Source organism: Gossypium arboreum, chromosome 10 (assembly GCF_025698485.1).
Source record: "Gossypium arboreum isolate Shixiya-1 chromosome 10, ASM2569848v2, whole genome shotgun sequence".
In the NCBI taxonomy this organism is placed as follows: Eukaryota; Viridiplantae; Streptophyta; class Magnoliopsida; order Malvales; family Malvaceae; genus Gossypium; species Gossypium arboreum.
Window position 1 is genome coordinate 93,770,404 of NC_069079.1, and position 23,351 is coordinate 93,793,754.

Consider the following 23,351-nt stretch of genomic DNA (forward strand, 5'->3'; position numbering starts at 1 on the left):
AGAGGCTTCCATTTAAAAAGCCAAGTGCAATTCAGCCCCTTTTAGAAATAACCACCTAATTTACATTTTACGCGATTAAATTCTTTTATTTAATCAGACACCTAAACGACAAAATTAAATTACAAAAATTTTACAGATATAAATTCACACAAAATAAACACAGCAAATAATTTTAAGATTTTTTTACTGGAATTCGTGGTCCCCAAACCACCATTTCGATTAGGGTCTAAAACGGGCTGTTACAATTAGGGGTTACCATGTTTTGGGTGTTGGTCCCGTACGTTCTACCGGTGGCTGAGTTTTTTGGCATGTGTTGCATTTACTCATTAGCTTGTGTGAGTAGTACTGTGTAGTTATGTCTTAACCGTCAGCTTGTGTGAGCAAACCTAGAGATAGCTCGTGAGTGAAAATCTATATGAGATATGAGATAGAGATGGTTTCGACCATGTGTTGGCACATAGTGTGCGAGACTCCCGTGCATTCGATATTATTCTAAATGGTTCAACAGAAAATGTACTGTTACAAGATGATATGAGTTCGATACGAGCTAATATAGGTATATATATGAAATACATGGAAATGATGGTACATGATATATTGATATATTGAAATGGATGATATATGTATACTATGAAACGGTAAGATAATGGTATGTATCATGACATGTATATATATATGAATATCCTTGATATGTTGATACATGGTAATTATGTAAGTTGAGACGAGTAATGAACTCAAGTGTGACATGTTGAGAAAATAAGGTTATCAATGTTGAATTTAAATGAAATATGTTCAAGTACGTTAATATGTGTTGTTGTTTGATGCTTTGGCAAGTACCAAGCTGTTGGTTGAATGGTATTATGTTTACTTATAAGTTGTATTGAAATGGTAAGTGCTGAAATGAAAATGTGACCGTACTCATGAAAAAGTGGTAAGTTTTAAATTATGCAAATTCTTATGAAATGGTTTATCATGTGATTAGTTCTAAAAGAGCTTTGTTTAAATACACTAGCTTGTGCCTATGGTTGATGATATGCTTGTGTCTTGTGTATTATGCATATGAAATGAGTGATGGAAAAGAGAATGATGAGTTAAATTGATGATATTATTTAAGCTAAAGAAAGTAAACGTAATGGAAAGTAATGACATGCAAATGAAAGGAAGAAAATTGAAAGAGATTTAAACTTTTTATAAAATCCTACTTTGTTAGGTATGAAGGTATAAGTGATGCTGTGGAATTATTCAATTTGTGAGTTGTTGAATTTGGTTTCATGAATCGTGTGGTATCTATATATGATTATTCTTGATATATATAAATTTCATATGTGAAATGGATAGATATGATTAAAGTTTATATGAGCTTACTAAGCATTCATTGCTAACATAGTTATTTTTCTTTACTTACAAACTATCGGAAGCTCGATCGAGTTGGAAGCTCGTTGGAGATTTATCACACTATCCGACGATTATATTGGTAGATTTTGATATCTTGGTGAAGGTTATAATGGCATGTATAGGTATTTCGGCTAATGTTAGCGTATGTGTTTTGGTTGTGGAAATGACCATTTGGTTAGTTTGCATTTTGGTCTTGTGTTGGTAAAATGATATATATATTATAAGGTATATATAAGTAGCCTTGTAATGGTTGATATATGACTTGTTATGGTTGAATGATGGTAGATAGAAAAGTAGTCGAATGTGCATATTAGATATGACATATAACTTGTTGTGAATTGGTGTTTTGCCAAAATAAGCATATATGTATTTGATGCTAATGATTATGTGGTTCAGTTGGTACCAAATGGCATATTTTGGTAAGTGATTTACATGTTGTGTAATGATGCAAACTTAGTTATTTTGGCCAAATTGGGTACATGGTTATACATGTTTTAATGTTATCGTATGAGGTGCCTTTGAGCATATTGGTTGGATGTTATTATACCATATGTGTTTGGCTTGGTTATGCATGATTTTGGTGACTTTTAAGGGCTTATGTATATGTGCAAAAAGGATTATAGGTACATGTTGAAAAGGGTGAGAAAAATGGCTTGCAAAATAGCCTATTTTCATCCGCATAGACGGAGACACGGGTGTGTGTCTTAGCCGTGTGTAACACATGGCCAGGTAGCACGACTGTGTGTGGCCCTATAGTTTTCAAAGGGTTGCAAGGCAAGTTTTACACGGGCGTGTGAGGTTATTTCGTAGGGTACACGGCCTGGCATACAGACGTGTGGTTTAGCCGTATGACCCAAATCAGTAAGTTACAAGGGTATGGACACAGGCTGAGACACGACCGTGTGTCCCTATTTCGAATGCCTACATGGCTTAAGACATGGGTGTGTCTCTTGGCCGTGTTAGTCACACGGCCTGGCCACACGGTCGTGTGACCCCTGCAGTTGGTAAATTTTCATATTTTTCCTAAAATTTTTATATGTTTCTGATTTAGTCCCGATTTGTTTCTAATGTGTTTTTAGGGCCTCGAGGGCCCGTATAAGGGACAATATGTATGCTATTGATTGGTTTTGCTATGATTGATGATATGAATTAAATGTTTTAAAAAATTTTATAGTTCTGAAATGTAAACTCTAGTAATGCTTCGTAACCCTATTCCGACGACGAATGCGGGTTAGGGGTGTTACACATGGTCATGTAGCAAGCCGTGTGGTAAACATTAAAATTACCCTATAGGATGGGCACGATCATGTGGCAAGCTTTGTAGATGGTTTTTCATCGTGTAAAATTTGAGGTACCCTAATGTAATAGTAGCACATGGCCGTGTGGTGCCCGTGTAGTCCACACACTCGTGTAGAAGATCGTGTTGCCCTAAACCTACATACAGTTTGCCCTGGTTCACTTGGTAAAGAACACACACCTTTCACTGAGGGTCTGATCGACATTCCTCAAACTTGCTTTTGTTCTAATTCACCTAAATCCAGTCCTTCAAACTACATTTACATGCCAATCAATGGTTGGTTTCAAGATTTGACAAGATAATCAAACGATTTGGAAAGAACTGTAAATGATTGATTAATCAAATGAAAGATTAGCGTTGGATAGTAATATTACAAAAATACAAGATCTATTAATTGGAAACAAGGTGTACTTACCGTCTCTTAGCAAAGATTGGGATGCTATTGATGACAATTACAAAATCGAGAGAAAAATGATTAAACAGGGAATTATTTGATTCAGGAAAACAAAATAATCAATAACAATTAGGATGAAAATATGGTGTAAAGAAAATAAAAAGAGAAGAAATAGAAAGATAGAGAGCAAAATCTATTAGGATTTGAAACGGGACAATATGAAAATCTAATTAGGAAAATGAGAGAAAAGATGGTGGAGTTCTAATTCTATTGGGATTTTGTGGTAGGGAAAGATATGAACTCTAACTAGGAAAGAATTGGTTAAATTCTTAGGGTTTACAAACGCTAGGCAACACATGCAATTTTCCCCAAGGCTTGTCAAAATCCCAAAAAAAGAGGGAGGGGGACTCAAACTTGGGTTTAGAGAGGCTCTAACACTTTAAGCATTGAGCCTATAACTTATTATTGCTAAATTTAGACATTTAATTGTATATTTTAATTTTTGGGGACTTTTCAAATTCCCAAAATAAAAGAAGGAATGTGGGGTTTGAACTTGGAGCCTTGAAATTGATGCTCTAACTCTTTTACTATTAAGCCTTACACTCATTTCTTACTTAATTTTATTTTCTAATCGAATATATTTATTTTGAGGTGGGCAATTGGATTGCTGAAAATAATAAAAATATTGGAATGAGAGAAGGCTCGAACTTGGATCTCTAGGGTAGATCCTCCAACTCTTAACCACCAAGTTCAAAATTATTTTCTTGTTTAATCTAAATTCTTACCCATATACATATATTTTGAGGTATGACTTTACCCTAGTTTTCCAAAAATAATAAAATGTGATGAAGGGAGCTTAAATCTAGGATCTCTAGGAATAACTACATTACTTAACCACTAGGCTAAATACTCACTTTTGTTTAAACTTTTAAAACATTTATTCTTAAAATGAGGCGTGACACTTGCTAGGGTTTGGAGCAAAAATGTACAAAATAAAATTGATGCGAGGGAAAGGATTCAATATTAGATTTCCAAGACACATTCATTAACACTTAACCATTAGGCCAATAACTCATTTATTTTCAAATGCCCAAAGATAACCTTTATAAATCAAGGTGTGACCACTCTTGGTTTCACAAACCTTGATTCTACTAACCCCCCTTTTGGGATGTGACAAGTGTAGCGACGTAAAAATTTTAGCTTAGCTTGGTCGCTAATTGTGGCGATTTATTGAAAAAAAGTTTGAAATTTGACGTTTGATTTTTGAAATAAACAGGGAGTCGCCACCGATCTTTTTTCCTAGGTGTGATCGGACACCTATTAGATCTCTTATTAAAACAAATAAAAGGCTGAGTTTAGGTCTACGTTAAAATCCAGAGAAAATTTAAGGTTCGGAGTCAGAACGCGAGGAAGGTATTAGCACCCTCATAACGCCCAAAATTGGTATCTTATTAAACACATGTTGTCTTGATTTTCAAAAATACGAATTCAATTTAACATTTAAGTGTGATCCGATTGAAGGAAATGAGAAGTTGCAAGTTTTTTTTTTGTTTTTTAGAAGGAAGTCCGCTTTTAACACGAGCGATTAATTTCACCCAACATAGCGATGAAATCGATGACTTAATGTTAAAATTGGTACATTGCCTTATTTTTAAAATTAAAATGTAAAAAGTTTTTAAAATGATAGTAAAAAAAAATCCAAGAATATTATTGTCAAAAAATGCGAACAATGATTTGAATAATAAAATATATAAAATATAAAATATTAAAATATCAAAATATTAGAATAATAATAATTAATATTGACAAATAAAAATAAAATAGAAATAAAAAGATGTACATAATATATATATTAGAAATAATAATGATGTTTTTAAAAAATACTATTAATAATACTACATCAATATGTACATATATAAAAAATAAATACGTGATAATATTAAAATATGTACATAATATAGTGTTAAAATACATACATAATATAGTTAAGATATATACATAAGATAACATGTAGGAAAAAATTTATATATATAAATAATATAATATTAAAGATATATAAATAAAATAGTATAAAATATATATATACGTAATATAGAATTTAAAATATACCTAATATATTAAAAGAATATATATAATATAATATTAAGAAATATAATAATAACAAAAAAAAGAGAGGAGAGGGTGGGTGATTTTTCATACAAGGTCGGCCATCGTCCGGTCACGGATCATCACGACGCCAATCGCACACCTGCAAATGGGACTTCAAAAAACTTTTTCGGTAAAAATGGGTAAGCTTCCTCCTTTTATTTTTTTTACTTTCAGATAAAAGAAACAAAATAAGATTGAAAGGAAAACAATAAGTAAACAAAGAACTTAAAATGAGAATAGACAAAGAAACCTCTTTTGCTTTGATCTTTGATTAATCTTCAAAAAAAACTAGCTTCTCCAAAAACTAGCCTTCACAATAACTCTTCTCCTTGATTACTTTAAAAGAAACCTCTCCAAAATCCTTTACAATAACTTTCTCTCCCAAAACTCTCCAAAAAAATCCCTCATATACAAAATATGAGAAGGCTTATATAGCCATTTGCAAAATATTTTTATTGTTTATGTCTTCATTTGTAGGTACAAGTGGTGGTGGAGCAAGTGTGGTTAGTGGAGTAGGTAATGGAGCAAGTGTGGCTAGTGGATTTGGTGGTGGAAAATGTGTGGCTAGTGGAGTTAGTGGTGGAAAAGGAGTGGCTAGTGGAGTTGGTGGTGGAAAAGGCTAAGATTTAGTTGAGAAAAGTTTAAGTTGTGGGCTAGGGTTTTTTTATTTTGATTTGGGCTTAGGGTTTGGGCCATTGGGGTTTTGATGTAAATTGGGCTTTGGGTAGTTAATATTTTGGGTTTTGGGTTTAATTTTGGTGGGTTAGGTAAGGCTAAATTGGGTTTTGATGTAAATGGGCTAAAATTGGCCTACAACAACAAGAATGATCTAAACAATCGTCAAATTTTATAAATTTTTTTTTTTAATAAATTGAATAAGTTAGTGACATTAAATAAATTAGACTACTTTTTACCTCAAGTGCCTTAGTAAACTTAAAGAAATAGTTAGGATACTATTGGCATGTCAATGGGGATTTTTGTGTACCTAGAGTTCTTTTGCCTTTGGGCTTAGCACTTTAGTGCTCTCTTGTGTGTTTGGAGGGATGTGTTCCATTGCCTTCAAGTCTAGCACTCGTTGCTCATTTGTATGTCCAGCGATTTGGCACTTGGTGCCCTTTAGTATGTTTGGAAGGGACGTGATTTTGTACCTAGTACCATGTGCTTCTTGGTGTGTTTTGGAGGGAGTCTCGTGTATCTGAGTCATTTCCCTAGTATTTATGATGGGATATTTGAATCAAAATATTGATAATAAGATACGCCTAAGACTATAAATTTCAAATGTACTCTAAAGTAGAATATGTTAATGGATTAACAAGTTAACAAACTATGTGTTTATAATAAGGTTACTTAGGAGCCATAAGACATGGAATTATGTTTATAATAGGGAAACAAATAAGGAAAAAATTGACTTGCATAATGAAATCATAGCCATAAGTGTAACTCACATGTGGATAAGCTAAAAAGTTAAGATAAAAAAGGCTATAGACTTAGATTGGACAATATAGGTAATCTTGAACATGAATTCTCTATGCAGATTTTTAAAGAACTAATAACTAATGAGTTGAGCTCAATAATTTGGTAATTGAACTTGAATTTTCTAAAAATAGCAAAGTATGATGAAAATGAACTTTGAATAATGCATGCTAAGGGGCTCAACATGTATATTAGGATGGGATAAGTAAGCTTATCATTGAATATTTATTGAGCTTTTTAAGCTCTCGCGTTAATGGTTTAAAGCGTGTAGGTAATGGGCTTGGTAAGAATATTAAGGTTCAAGCTTGGGATCTTCGCATCATATTACGATTGAGGTTGTAATATATTTATATTACTATTATGTACAAGGATTCTGGCATGTACAGACAGGGTTTAACCTAAGTTTGAAAATTTTGATTTGAAATTCAAGTCGTTTTAATGTAATTATTTAAGCTTTTTTTCATTATTTGAATCGAATGTATTTATGCTTTTTAATTAGATTTTAAATGAGTTTGGAAAATGATTTTAATGTTTTGGAACATATTGAGAAATTATGGACATGTTTATGGATGATTTTAAGTGTTTTTGGGCTGATTTTAAGCTTCAACAGCCTAGGGTTCAGCGCACTTGCCAAAGGTATTGTACCCCAATTTGGCAGACTACCAAAGTCTATAGTAAAGAGCCCTAGGAACTGATACCTAGACTCTAGGTGCTGATACTGTAACACCCTGAATTTTTGGGTTAGAAGTTTTTGTGTTTTGTGGTCAAGGTCAATGGGAAGGGAGCACTATTATGTTTAGTAGCGCGTTCAAGTGATAGAATGGGCTTGCTGGTCTGGTGGTTGTGTCGGTGATAATTTGTCACGGGGTTCTTGGTTCGAGACCTTGTGTGAGGGTTTTGGAAAAGTATTCATTTTTATGTTTTGTTGGTTAAATGGTAGTTTTATTTGAAGTTAAATTATTTAATCATTTTTTTATTTTTTTATTTTTATTTTATTCCTTCTTTCTCTACACTTTTTTTCCCTCTCCTTCCCTGGGTTTTTCTTTTCCTTTTCTTTTTGGAAAAGGGTTGTGTGGTGGTTTCAGCAGAGCCTCATTTTTCCTTGTCCTCGAGTCAGGTTCTGGGCATATTCGATCACGAAATAGGTGTGAGTTTCAAAACTTGTTATTTTAATTGTGATTTGTAAATTTGCTTTTAGTAGAATATGACAAATCTTGGTGTCTTTCAGAAATTGATTGTTAAAGTTCGATAGTACTGTTAAATGACGAGGAAATCCACCTGGGTTGGTGTGCTTATGAGTTTCATCGACTGAGGGTCAATTTAGTTACCGAAAAAGCTTGCTTTTGTAACACTCCTAACCTGTATTCGTCGCCAGATTAGGGTTACGAGGCCTCACCAAACATAAGCACAGTTCATCACAATCACTTATTAAAAATCATGCAGAAACTTATATCGACTTCTTTATAATAATTTTGTTCCCAATTAGCAACCAATCACTCATCCATATAAGTCAAGTCTGCATATACAAAAAACATGACCAATATAAATCGAACATACATTGTTAATCATATTACAAAAATAATTCATGCTATAAAATTTAACAATATCAATATCATTATCTTTTGTCAAATTAAAATTTCAATTCAATTAATATGTATCAAACCTTACCACAAGTGTCTTATAAAATATTCATACATGAGACATTTTCAAACATTACCAATTAATTAAATATAATCATGTGCATTACTAATTCAAGTGCAATCGACTATAATATCATTAATCGTTTTTGAACATCAAAGACATTTCATAGCATATCTAATCCGAATGCTCAAAAACCAATCCAAACCAAATATGCTTAGCCATTTTAACTCATCACAAGACTATGCGCATAAGACCATATTAACTTAAACCATATAGCGCATAAGACCATATTAATTTAAACCATATAGTTCTCAACTTATAATATTCACACATTTGCATTACTTAACCAAACAAAAACCAACATGATTTTTATCACTTATAAAACATATACTAATCATGCTTTAGAAATTAAACATATCAATAATATTTATTTAATCATTTTACTGATCTCATTAACATAAAACATATCATATCGCATATACTTTATATTTCTATTAGCGAACATATTAACTAACTAACATGGCATTTGAACTCTTAAAATAATCATTAATCATAATCAATTTTCATGTACTCAACTTACAACAATACATTCATTTATAAGCTTTTCCAAATGCGCATATTACCTAAGTTGAACTATACCTCATGGTTAACTAAGCAAAATTTTACAAATACATACAAGCATATCTAAATGACCGAATTTCACTTGCAACATAACCAATTCATACATTGCTCACTTGACTAACATTAATCAATTTTCATGTAATTTAGTCAAATCACAACATGTCACTTCCATATGCTATAAATCATGCCAAAATTTCATATACACAACTAAATCAATTTATATATATATTCGGTCATTTAATATGACTTCCATATAACAGTTAAAACATATCCATTCTTGCCATCATAAACCGAACATACAATAATATATACATATTTATAACAATTTGACCTTTACATCCCAAATCACCAAAATTCATGACATAGGCACATATGTATTCATTTATCTATCATCAACCAAATATAACAGCTCATCACTACCATTTCCCAAACTAATAAATAAACAAATTACAGTCAAAATGTAAATCACTAATAAACCATACCCAAAACACATCCAATAACCAAACTTAATTAACTTGAGCCGAATTATAACAACTACAAATGCATATCATACCAATTAACAATCTTACCAAGATGAGCTAATTATAAACCATACTTATCATTACTTCATACCAAATCATATATCAAGGACACCATAAACATATTTCATGAAACATAATTCCAAACATGAACTTATACCATGACAGAAAATGCATAAACATAAGCATCATTACTAGCCATTTCCACATGACTTTACATATATACAGCTTCAAAATTGACAACAACAATCAGTATCCTATACATGCCATATGTTCAAAGCTCAAGCTTTAAGAATACCGAAATAGCAATCGATAGTGTGACAGATTTCCTTGACAATCCTTGAACTCGTAACTAGCTTCCAAAATCTATAAAAAAAATGAACGAACACACACAGTAAGCTTAAATAGCTTAGTAAGTCATAAGCAAATACATTATTAATTGAACATTAGTATAATTATTTTAAGAAGGCCGAATACTCCCAATCTCAAACACATGTATTTATAATCACAGTTAAACAATTAATTTACATTATAATATTATACAACAACACTTACCTTTATTTCCAAGCTTCATATAAGCTCAAACATACCTAAATTGTTTAATTTGAACTCACATATGGTTTTACCGTATCATTGCCCGTTGAACCATTCAGAATAAAATAGGATACTCAGATAACTCGAAAAGCTCGTACAATGCCAGCATCCCAGATCTAGTCTTACGTGTAATCAAATATCTTTACCACTGTCCCAGACAGAGATTACACGAAATCATATATGATGCCTATGTCCTTATAACACCCTAAAAATTTATATTTTTGGTTCTTTTAAAATTTGACACAAAAGTGTATCTGCTTTAGTGGTTAAAGTGTTCTGGGAGTGTCTGAGAAGTCTTGGGTTCAAGCCTTGGCTTGGGCAAATATTTTCTTTTAAATGAATAAACCTCTATCTCTAGTCAGTAGGCTTTTAAATAAATGTTAATAAAATATAGCAGAACGGGCCTACTGGTCTGGTGGTTAAGTGGAGTGTTAAGTGCTTAGAGGTCCGGAGTTCGAATCCCCGTGTTAATAAGGGATTTATTTTGCTGCTTGTGTCGTGTGAGTGTTTGAGTAGAGTGGGATTCTGAGTAGTGGAATGAGTGGGGAGTCAGGTGGAGCATTTTTAGGAGTAAATTGGGGGAATGGGGTAGTTATCGGAATTTGAATTTTTTTTCCAATTACCGAAATTTTGTTTCTTTTTCTTCAAAAAGGCCTCTACCAATTTTCTCTTCTTGTTCTTCCTTGCTGCCGTTTTCACCTTTCTTTTACTGTCAAAATTCTTGTTTTTCTTGCCTATCTTTTTTTTTTTCCAAATTCTTTCCCACTCAATTTTGTGTCGTTCCTCCTTTGGCTGCGATCGTTTGGTAAGTGTTAGTTAAGTAAATGTGTTCTATGGTTAACTATTATTAACTGTTCGTTGACAAGTGTCATTGTTTATGCCATTTAGGATAGGGTTCAAGGCCTCGTAATCACTTAGTGGAGTGTTAGTTTTTGTGGGAACTATTATTCTTCGATTGAAGGTAAAGATTGGTCGTTTTTTGGATAAAAACCTCGGTTTGAGTTCGATTTTAGATCACTATATAATCGATTAAATTAGTGTTATTTGTCCAACTATAAGTTCTGGAGTGCTTGGGGAACATTTTAGCATCAAACGATACCAGGTGTGTACCCAAAACACTAAAAACGGGGATCAGTGAAAAGCCGAAAAAGTATTCTATCGACGCCACACGGGCGTGTGGTCGGCTATGCACGTAAGACACGGTCATGTGATGGCCAGGTGGGCCGTGTGTGACACACAGGCTCTACCAATTTTGGTCGTGTGGGCCATAGGGCGTCTAAGCCCACACGGGTATACTATACGAGCATGTGGAATGTTGGGCCAGGCCCTGTGATCTACACAGCCAAGGCCAATTTGGGCTGTGTGGGCCACATGGGCAAAGCACATTGGCGTGTGAGCCCAATTTACTGATTTGTCTACTAAGGTTGCACAGGTCGCCCGAGTCGATTGTGAACCTACTGTGGGGTCGGTAAGCAATGCTTTGATCCCTAATTGACTGAATGATGTATGTATGACTATTTACTGAGCATGATTAGAATATTGCACCGAATATATGCATGACACTATGTGATAGTAGGCCATGATTGTATGTTGCATTGAATGGGGTTGGGATGATATATGTGGAAGAAGTGTATTGAAAGGCTTTAAGCCTAATATACTAGCAGCTAAGCTATAATTTACTGTCTACTGCCGCTTTCAGTACTATTTTGGAGTGTAGGGATGGGTGGGTTGATTATATCCCCACATGGAGTGTAGGGTTGGATGGAGATGGTGTGTAGAGGTTGGCTGGGTAGGACTTATTTACTGCATAATCTGTTACTGTACTAATTACTGATATTGTAATGGGCTAAGGCCCAAATGCATGACTGCTTATGTACTAAGATAGGCTTAGGCCCGAACTGATACTGTCACTAATTCTGAAAAGGGCTTAGGCCCAGACTGAGTTTATTTTATATACTATCTATTTGTTTGCACAAGGAAATGTACACTGAGTTTACGTAAACTCACTTCTTCTGCTTAATCTGTGCAGATAATCCCTAGACTTGACGAACCGGTGCAGCGGAGGACTTGGTGGTGGCCACACGAACCTAAACTTTTACTTCAATTATAGGTATTTAATTTTAAATTATACTTTGGGGTAATTTTGATGTAAATTGCAGAATTTTGAGACTTTCACTTAATTCGGGTTTTTATTTATTTTCATAGATTTGCAACTGCTAAGACGTTTGAGAACTCGATTTTTAAAAAGGAAAAGTTTTCTCTAAACACGCAATTTACTTAAAACAATGTTAAAAAGCTTCCACAATGAATTGTGTATAAAAGAATGACTAGATGAGAACGATTTTGGGGTTAACAAGGGTAAACGAATGAAAAATTATTTTATCGTAACATTTTAGTTTCAAACACTATCATGTGACATCGCTAGATTCGGCCATAGCGTCTAGGCTGGGCTTGGGGTGTTACAGTCCCAGAAATGGTCTTACACGTAAATCTCAAGTCGATGCCAACATCCCAGACATGATCTTACATGAAATCACATGTTGGAATTCTATGTCATGACATATGTATCCTAACTATTCCTAAGGTTTGTACAGGGCTTTCGGACGTTGTAATTCGATCAATTCAAGCTCGTAATTAATTCTCCTTATATCAAATTTGGCATATAAACAAATATATTTAATAATTCAATTCGGCACTTATAATTCATATACATTCAAAATTAACGACATTTATGACTTATGAACTTACCTCGGACAGATACAAACGAACCAGAGCGACTATTCAACAACTGTTGATTTCCCCCGATCCAAATCCATTTTCCTCTTTTCTTGATATAAATTAGTACAAATTAGACTTATTTAATCACATATGTACTCAAATTCACCCAAAAAAACACATAAAAGGGAAATTTACACTTTAACCCCTAATATTTCACATTTTTCACAATTTAGTCCCTATTTCGCAAAACACAAAATACACATAATTTCATTAAACCCTAGTATAGCTGAATTTTACTAAGGTTCATAGCAGCCCATTTCTTTATAGTTGAATTTTACTAAGGTTCATAGCAGCCCATTTCTTTCATTTATTTCACATTTTGACCCCTCAATTTACAAAATTTACAATTTAATCCTAAATAGACATTTTTACCAAAAACCATTTAATTAAACATATTAATCTAACAACATATTTTTATTTTCCATCGTCAAAAAACAAAAACCACAAGCTTTATTTAATGGAAAATCACAAAATACACATGGGCTAGCTAAAACACAAAGCAAAAATCTCAAAAACGTAAAAATTATCAAAAGCTGAGCTAAACACATACCTTAATCAAGCTTAGACAAAGCCGAACCCTAGGAACTCTTTTTCTTTTCTTTTTCTTTTAAGTTTCGGCAATGTGATGAAAAAGATGAACAAGTGATGTTTTGTTTTATTTTTATTATCATTATTAACATAATTACCAAACTATCCTTAATGAAATAATATAAAAACTTAATAATGGTTGTCCACTACCATCCATACTATCATTTAATGGCCTAATTTCATTTTAAGGCCTCCACATTAAAAGAACATAGCAATATAGCACTTTAACAAATAGCAAGCCACTTTTACAATTTACACAATTAAATCCATTTATAAAATTAAACAACCAATCGGTAAAATTAATTCACAAAAATTTCACTCATGCATTCTAACATGCTATAAACACATAAAATATAATTAAAATATTTTTTTGACTCGGATTTGTGGTCCCAAAACCACTGTTCCAACTAGAGTCTAAACTGGGCTATTACAACTCTCTCCCCCTTAGGGATTTTCATCCCCGAAAATCTTAACAGCGAATGGTTTGGGTAACGTTCTCTTATAACATCCCTAGGCTCCCACGTAGCTACTTCAACCCTGTGTCGGTGGCATAAGACTTTCACTAAAGAGATTTTCTTATTTCTTAATTTTTTAACCTCGCGATCTAAGATCCGGATCGGTTCTTCCTCATATGTTGTATCAGATCGAATCTCAATCTCAGACGGGGAAATCACATGCAATGGGTTGGATCTATATCGTCTAAGCATCGATATGTGAAATACATTGTGAATCTTTTCTAATTCAGGTGGCAACAACAATCTATAAGCAACTGGCCCAATACACTCAATAATCTCATACGGCCTAATAAATCTCGGACTTAATTTGCCTTTACAACCGAATCGGAGTATTTTCTTCCATGGAGATACTTTCGAAACCACTTTATCCGCGATCTGAAACTCAATATCTTTCTGTTTCAAGTCTGCGCATGATTTCTAACGATCTGACGTTGTTTTTAGACTTTCATGAATCACTTTTACTTTCTGTTTAGTCTCTTTGATCAAATTGACTCCGTGTATCTTATTCTCACTGAGCTCAGGCCAATATAAAGGTGTTCGACATTTGTGACCACACAAAGCCTCGTAAGGTGCCATTTTTATACTCAATTAAAAGCTATTATTATACGCAAATTCAATTAGTGGCAAGTATCGTTCCCATGTACCTTCAAACTCAAGAATACAACATCTCAACATATCCTCAAGTATCTAAATAATCTGCTCGGATTGACCATCCTTCTGTGGGTGAAAAGTAGTGCTAAAGTGTAGTTTCGGACCTAATGCATCTTGCAGTTTCTTCCAAAACTGTAATGTGAACCTTGGTTCTCTATCTGAAATGATAGAAATAGGTACTTCATGCAATCTCACAATCTGAGAAATGTACAACTCAGTAAGCTTATCAAGTGAATAATCTGTGCGAACCGGAATGAAATGAGCCGATTTAGTCAATCTATCAACAACAACCCAGATTGCATCTTTCTTACTCGGTGACAAAGGCAAACCCGATACAAAATCCATCGTGATTCTATCCTATTTCCACTCGGGAATCATAATTGGCTGAAGTAACCTAGAAGGAACCTGATGCTCAGCTTTAACTTGCTAACAAATTAAGCATTTCGAAATAAATTCTGAGATATCTCATTTCATAGCATGCCACTAATAAAGCTATTTCAGATCATTATACATTTTAGTACTACCCGGATGAACAAATAACCAACTGTTATGAGCTTCATTTAAAATCATCTCAATCAATTCTGAATTTCTCAGAACACATATTCGTCCTCTAAATTTCAAACAACCCTTAGCATCAACCCAGAATTCTCAATCAGTATTCAAATCACATTGAGCTCGTTTTGCTAACAATTCATTATACACTTTCTAAGCTTCTCAAATCTACTGCACAAATAACGGTCTCTCTTTTAACTCGGCTACAACTGAGCCATCATAAGATAGAGCCATATGTGCATTCATCGGACGCAGAGGAAACAGAGATTTTCGACTTAGAGCATCAGCAACAACATTGGCCTTTCCCAGATGGTAGTCAATTACAAGCTCATAATCTTTTAACAACTCTAACTATCTTCGCTATCGTACATTCAGATCTTTTTGATTCATCAACTATTTCAAGCTTTTGTGATTAGAATAGATGTGACATTTCTCACCGAACAGATAGTGGCGGCAAATCTTCAATGCAAACACAATAGCTGCCAATTCTAGGTCGGGTGTCGAATAATTTTTTTCATACGGTTTTAACTGTCTTGAGGCATAAGCTATGACTTTGCCTTCCTGTATCAAAACACGGCCTAAACCATTCAAAGATGCATCACTATAGGTCACGAATTCTTTACCTGATTCTAACTGAACTAACATCGGAGCTTCAGTCGGCAAAGCTTTCAAATGATCAAAATTGTTCTGACACTTTTCTGACCACTCAAATTTAACATCTTTCTGAAGCAGTCTCGTCATCGGAGTTGCAATCATAGAGAAACCTTTTACAAACCGTCTGTAATAACCAGCAAGTCCCAAAAAGCTTCGAACTTCAGAAACATTTCTCAGAGGTTTCCAATCTAGTATTACCGAAATCTTGCTCGGATCAACCCGAATGCCCGATGTTGATACAACATGTCCCAAGAAACCAACTTCACATAACTAGAACTCACATTTATTAAACTTCGCATACAACTGTTTATCTCGCAAACTCTGTAGCACAATTCTTAGATGTTCGGCATGCTTGGGTTTATCATGAGAATAGATCAAAATGTCATCTATAAACACAACCACAAATCGATCTAAATGCTATCTGAAGATCTGATTCATTAAATCCATAAAAATAGCAAGTGCATTAGTAAGTCCAAAAGGCATAACCAGAAACTCATAGTGTTCGTACCTTGTTCAGAAAGTAGTTTTTGGCACATCAGAGTCTTTAACTCGCAGATGATAGTAACCTGATCTCAAATCTATCTTTGAAAACACTGTAGCCCCTTTCAATTGATTTAATAAGTCGTCAATTTGTGACAAAGGATATTTATTCTTTATAGTCACCTTATTGAGCTGTCGGTAGTCGATGCACATTCTTATAGTTTCGTCTTTCTTTTTCACAAATAAAACTTGTGCACTCCAAGGAGAAAAACTCGATCGTACGAAGCCGCTATTAGTCAATTCTTGCAACTGAGCTTTCAACTCTTTTAATTCAGTTAGTGTCATTCTGTACGGAACTATCAAAATTGGAGTTGTCCCCAGCACTAACTCAATGCCAAACTCTACTTCTCGGATCTGTGGCAAACCCGGTAATTCTTCAAGAAACACATCCAAGTATCTGCACACTACTGGTACTGATTCAATTTTCTTTTCAATCACTTTAGAATCGAATACATAGGCAAAATAAGCTTCACAACCCATTCTCACATATTTCTGAGCTAACATCGAAGAAATCACTGCCGGTAAACCATTCAGATCATTAGATTCAATCCGAATTATTTTATCATTCTGGCATCGCAAATCAATAGTCTTCTGTTTGTAGTTCACAATAGCATCATGCAACATTAGCCAATCCATACCTAGAATTATATCAAATTCATCGAATGGAAACAACATCAAATCGGCCGGAAAACATGAATCTTGAATCATTAATGGACAATTCTTACATACTTTATAAACCAAGACACACCGGCCTAAGGGGTTCGATACTCTAATCACATACTCAGTAGACTCTACAAGCAGAGTCTTACTGGATACTAAAGTCTCACATACATAAGAATGAGTCGATCCAGGATCAATCAATGCAACAACACTAATATCATAGAGAGTGAAAGTACTAGTAATCACATCTGGAGACGAAGCTTCTTCACGAGCGCGGATAGCATAAGCTCTGCAAGTGCGCGAGCCTCAGATTTAATAGCTGCGTCTTTAGTTCCCCTCTGGCTACACTCACATTACCCATGTTTTTAGGTGGTCTACCTCAAGCTGACATGTTACTTGGTCTCGTATTCTGTACTATGTTTTACTCAGCTAACTCAGGGCATTCACGAATGAAGTGATCCATTGATTCACATTTAAAACAAGCCCGATCATTCAATATACAATTGTTGGGATGTTGTTTACCACAATGTTTACACTTAGGTTGGTTCAGTCAGATGTTACCAACACTAGCTACTGATGTAACTCTCGAGCTCATAGGTGGTCTGTCTCGATCACGTCTAGAATAGCCCGTAGTAGCCTTTGAATGGCTAAATTCATCTCAAAATTTCTTTGATGCAAACTGAAATGACTTACTTAATGATCTTTTTCGTGAATCTTTAGCTTCAAAGTCAGCCTTTCTTTTCTCTTTCCCGAGCTCTTCAGCTTTGCATGCTCACTCGACTAGTACCACAAACTCTTTTATTTCGAGAATCCCAACAAGCAGTTTAATGTCTTCATTCAGCCCGTCTTCAAATCTTTTACACATTATAGCTTCAATCAAAACACATTCCCGGGTATATCTGTTAAGTCTCACAAATTCCCATTCATATTCTGTTAAGGTTATACGACCCTGTTTCAACTTGAGGAATTCTTTGCGTTTTTGATCAATGAATCTCTAACTGATGTATTTCTTACGGAATTCAGTCTGAAAGAACTCCCAGGTAACTTGTTCTTTTGGAACCACCAATACTAGTGTACTCCACTAGTGATACGCAGAATCTCGAAGCAAAGATACAACACATTTAATACACTCGTTAAAGGCACATGATAGCTCATCAAACATACAGATAGTATTATCAAGCCAGAATTCAACTCGCTCAGCATCGTCATCAACAGTGGCTCTAAATTTTCAGGCCCGTGTTTTCTGATTTTATCAACCGGGGGCTTATTTAATCTCATCGGATCAATAACTTGAGGTATTATAGGTATCTGAGGAGGATTAGGCGGGGGTGGATGTTGTTTAGCAATTGAATTTGTGTGGATATATTGTGTGAACCATTAGTTCATCATCTAGAAGAAAGCTTGTTTAGCCTTTCCTTCGTGGCTACTCGTAATAGGTCTAGAATCAGATTGCACTACCCTTTGAGCTGGAGCGGATGCATTACTTTCCACATCATCTGCTACGGCTCAGTCGGGATCCATTTACTATACGAAAACACATTTTAATTATCAGGAATCATCACACTATCGCAGTATATCAATATGGCATGTATAGCTAGACTCACACGCGCTACATTAGTCTTAGAATTGACTAAACCGTAGCTCTGATACCAATCAAATGTAAAACTCCTAACCTGTATCCGTCGCCAGATTAGGGTTACGAGGCATTACCAAACATAAGCACAGTTCATCACAATCACTTATTACAAATCATGCAGAAAATTATATGGACTTCTTTATAATAATTTTTTACTCAATTAGAAACCAATCACTCATCCATATAAATCAAGTTTGCATATACAAAGCACATGACCAATATAAATCGAACATACATTATTAATCATAATAAAAAAGTAATCCATGCTATAAAATTTAACCATATCAATATCATTATCTTTTGTCAAATTAAAATTTCAATTCAATTAATATGTATCAAACCTTACCACAAGTGTCTTATAAAATATTCATACAAGAGACATTTTAAACATTACCAATTAATTAAATATAATCATGTGCAGTACTAATTCAATTGCAATCCACTATAATATCATTAATCATTTTTGAACATTAAAGACATTTCATAGCATACCTAATCTGAATGCTTAAAAACCAATCCAAACCAAATATGCTTTGCCATTTTAACTCATCACAAGACTATGCGCATAAGACCATATTAATTTAAACCATATAGTTCTCACCTTATAATATTCACACATTTGCATGACTTAACCAAACAAAAACCAACATGATTTTTATCACTTATAAAACATATACTAATCATGCTTTAGAAATTAAACATATCAATAATATTTATTTAATCATTTTACCAATCTCATTAACATAAAACATATCATATCACATATACTTTATATTTCTATTAGCGAACATATTTACTAAATAACATGGCATTTGAACTATTAAAATAATCATTAATCATAATTCATTTTCATGTACTAAACTTACAACAATACATTCATTTATAAGCTTTACAACATGCATATTACCTAAGTTGAACTATACCTCATGGTTAACTAAGCAAAATTTTACAAATACATACAAGCATATCTAAATGACTGAATTTCACTTGCAACATAACCAATTCATACATTGCTCACTTGACTAACATTAATCATTTTTCATGTAATTTAGTCAAATCACAACATGTCACTTCCATATGCTATAAATCATGCCAAAATTTCATATACACGACTAAATCAATTTATATATATATATATTCGGTCATTTAATATGACTTCTACATAACAATTAAAACATATCCATTCTTGCCATCGTAAACCGAACATACAATAACATATATATATATATATAACAATTTGACCTTTACATCCCAAATCACCAAAATTCATGACATAGGCACATATGTATTCATTTATCTATCATCAACCAAATATAACAACTCATCACTGCCATTTCCCAAACTAATAAATAAACAAATTACATTCAAAATGTAAATCAATAATAAATCATACCAAAAACACATCCAACAACCATACTTAATTCACTTGAGCCGAATTATAACAACCACAAATGCATATCATACCAATTAACAATCTTACCAAGATGAGCTAATTATAAACCATACTTATCATTACTTTATACCAAACCATATATCAAGCACACCACAAACATATTTCATGAAACATAATTCCCAACATGAACGTATACCATGACCGAAAATGCATAAACATAAGCATCACTACCAGCCATTTTGGCATGGCTTTACATATATACAGCTTCAAAATCGACAACAATAATCGGTAGCCTATATGCCATATGTTCAAGGATTAAGCTTTAAAAATATCGAAAAATAGCAATTGATAGTGTGACGGATTTCCTTGATGATCTCCGAGCTCGTAACTAGCTTCCAAAATCTATAAAACAACGAACGAACACACACAGTAAGCTTAAATAGCTTAATAAGTAATAAGAAAATAAATTACTAAATGAACATTAGTATAATATTTTAAGGAGGCCGAATACTCCCAATCTCAAACACATGTATTTATAATCATGTTTAAACAATTAATTTACATTATCATATTATACAATAACACTTACCTTTATTTCCAAACTTCATATAAACTCAAACATACCTGAATCGTTTATTTCGAACTCACATCCGGTTTTACCTTATCATTGCCCATTGAACCGTTCGAAATCAAATAGGATACTCAGATAACCCAAAAAGCTTGTACAATGCCAATGTCTCAGACGTGGTATTACTTGTAATCAAATATCGATGCCACTGTCCCAGACAGGGTCTTCCACGAAATCATATATGATGCCTATGTCCCAGACATGGTCTTACACGTAAATCTCAAGTCGATGTCAATTTCCTAGACGTGGTCTTACACGAAATCACATGTCGAAATTCTATGTCATGACATATGTATCCTAACTCTTCTTAAGGTTTGTACAGGGCTTTCAGGTGTCGTAATTCGATCGATTCAAGCTCGTAATTAATTCTCCCATGCTTATATCAAATTCGACATATACACAAATATTTTAAGTAATTGAATTCAGCACTTGTAATTCATATACATTCGAAATTAACAATATTTGTAACACCCCAAACCCGAGACCGTCGCCGGAGTCGAACACGAGGTGTTAACAGACTTCAACCCACTTATTGAGAGTTTCCAGACAAGCTGCCAATCTGTGTACTAGTCGCTCCAAAATTCATAACTTGAGTTTTACAACTCGAAAATCAGTTTCGCAATTTTTCCATGAAACTAGACTCATATTTCCATCTACATATTTTTTTATACAATTTTTGGTCGAGCCAATTGGTACAGTTTATTAGTTAAAGTCTCCCCTGTTGCAGGGATCGACTACACTGACCTTTGTGCATTACGAATTGGATATCTCCCTGTACAGGGCTTCAATACTGATGCTGTTTCTTTCTGTAGAAACTAGACTCAGAGAGGAATCTACACATATATGGAATGACTCCTAATTATCTCTGGTTAATTTACAATGATTTTCCAAAGTCGGGACAGGGGATCCAGAAACCGTTCTGGCCCTGTTTCACAAGAACTTTAATATCTGTTAACTTATAACTCATATGACCATTTCGTTTCTTCTATATAAAAGTAGATTCATCAAGGTACATTTACATAATTTATTTACTATTTAATACCATTCCTACTATTTTTAGTGATTTTTCAATCTCACGTTACTGCTGCTGCCAGCACCTGTCACTAAAGCAACTATGCCTATTTCATGATTTCCTTTGATCTAACTAGTGATTCATCATACATGTCACAAATCATGATCATGACTAGCCATACCAGAGGCTAATCATTATCCAACATCTCCCTACTACACTATTGCCATAACATGCATTTTAACACCAAAATAATCAACCATGGCATAAGGCATGGAAATCGAATTACCAAGACTTGTGACTTAACATTTGAGAACTAAATCCAACCGAGCATTTATGCCATTTTCGCATGGCTAAAAGTTTACATACCAAAGTTCAACAAAGCATATTAGCCTATACATGCCAAAATGTTCTCCTAAACTGACTACACAAAAAAATACCAAAAGTTGATAGCCGTGTGATGACTCCAATGACGATCACGAGCACGCAAAAAGGACGAGTCTGGGAAACCTAAAATGGCGACAAGCAAACACCGGGTGAGTATATAACTCAAGAAGCCATAAGCATTATATTGCCGCTCAGTAATAATATACCATAAAAGAAAATAATTAATGCGGATTAAAATCCTCCATCCACACCCCAAACGGTACTATAATTCTTTAGGCATTTCGGTTTGGTCACATACCAAGCCCTACTTGATATTTCATACATTACGCCATATGACATTGCATGCATTTATTTTCGAGCATAATCACCACATAGATCAAGACTTACCAAACCAAAATTCCAAATATAAATAAAATGTCCATTCCTCATGAGCTCAAGGTGTTTACTCGCATCGCTGTCCATGATTGACTCGGTAAGGCCCGCACATAGAACATGTACGCTTATTAGAGGATGTGCAATAAGCCCGCACACTTAGTGCTTAATAGTCGAACTCGCACACTTAGTGCTATATAATCAAACTTGCACACTTAGTGCTGTATAATTTGAACCCGCACACTTAGTGCCAATTTGTGATTATAAATGTTTACACCCGCACACTTAGTGCCGAAACCGATCATTCAATACATCTCACCTCTTTTCTTCAATTCAATATTTTTATCACCACATACATACATGTTTATATATATATTCTACCATTCCATTCAGCATCATTACTTGGACATTACGACCCTTTAAATTAGTACAAATAAGTGCTTAATGACTTACCTTATATCGGATGAAATGATTCCCAATCTACTACTCGATTATCTTTGCTTTGCCTTTGCTTGGTTCTCCCTCTTCGATGTCTTGATCTTAATCTAGCTACAAGGATGGCCAACCTATTCCAAACCAACCATGAGCAAGGACCCCTTTCTTCTCCCTTGAGGTTTTCGGCCAAAAGGATGGAAAAAAAAAGATGAACAAAGCTTTTTTTTTTTGTTTTTCTTTCTCACTTGCACGGCAATGGGGAGGGGAGGGGAAAGCCTTCACACACACTTTTTTTTTTATTACTCATGCACCTTATTTTATTTATTTCAACATAAAACACTCACCCAACATGTTTCATGACATGTCTTGCCCATGCTTCCTTGTCATGGCCGGCCACTAGCACTTGGGGGATTTTGACATGCAAGTCCTCCCTTTGACTACATGTACTATTAGGTCCTTATAGATTAGCCTA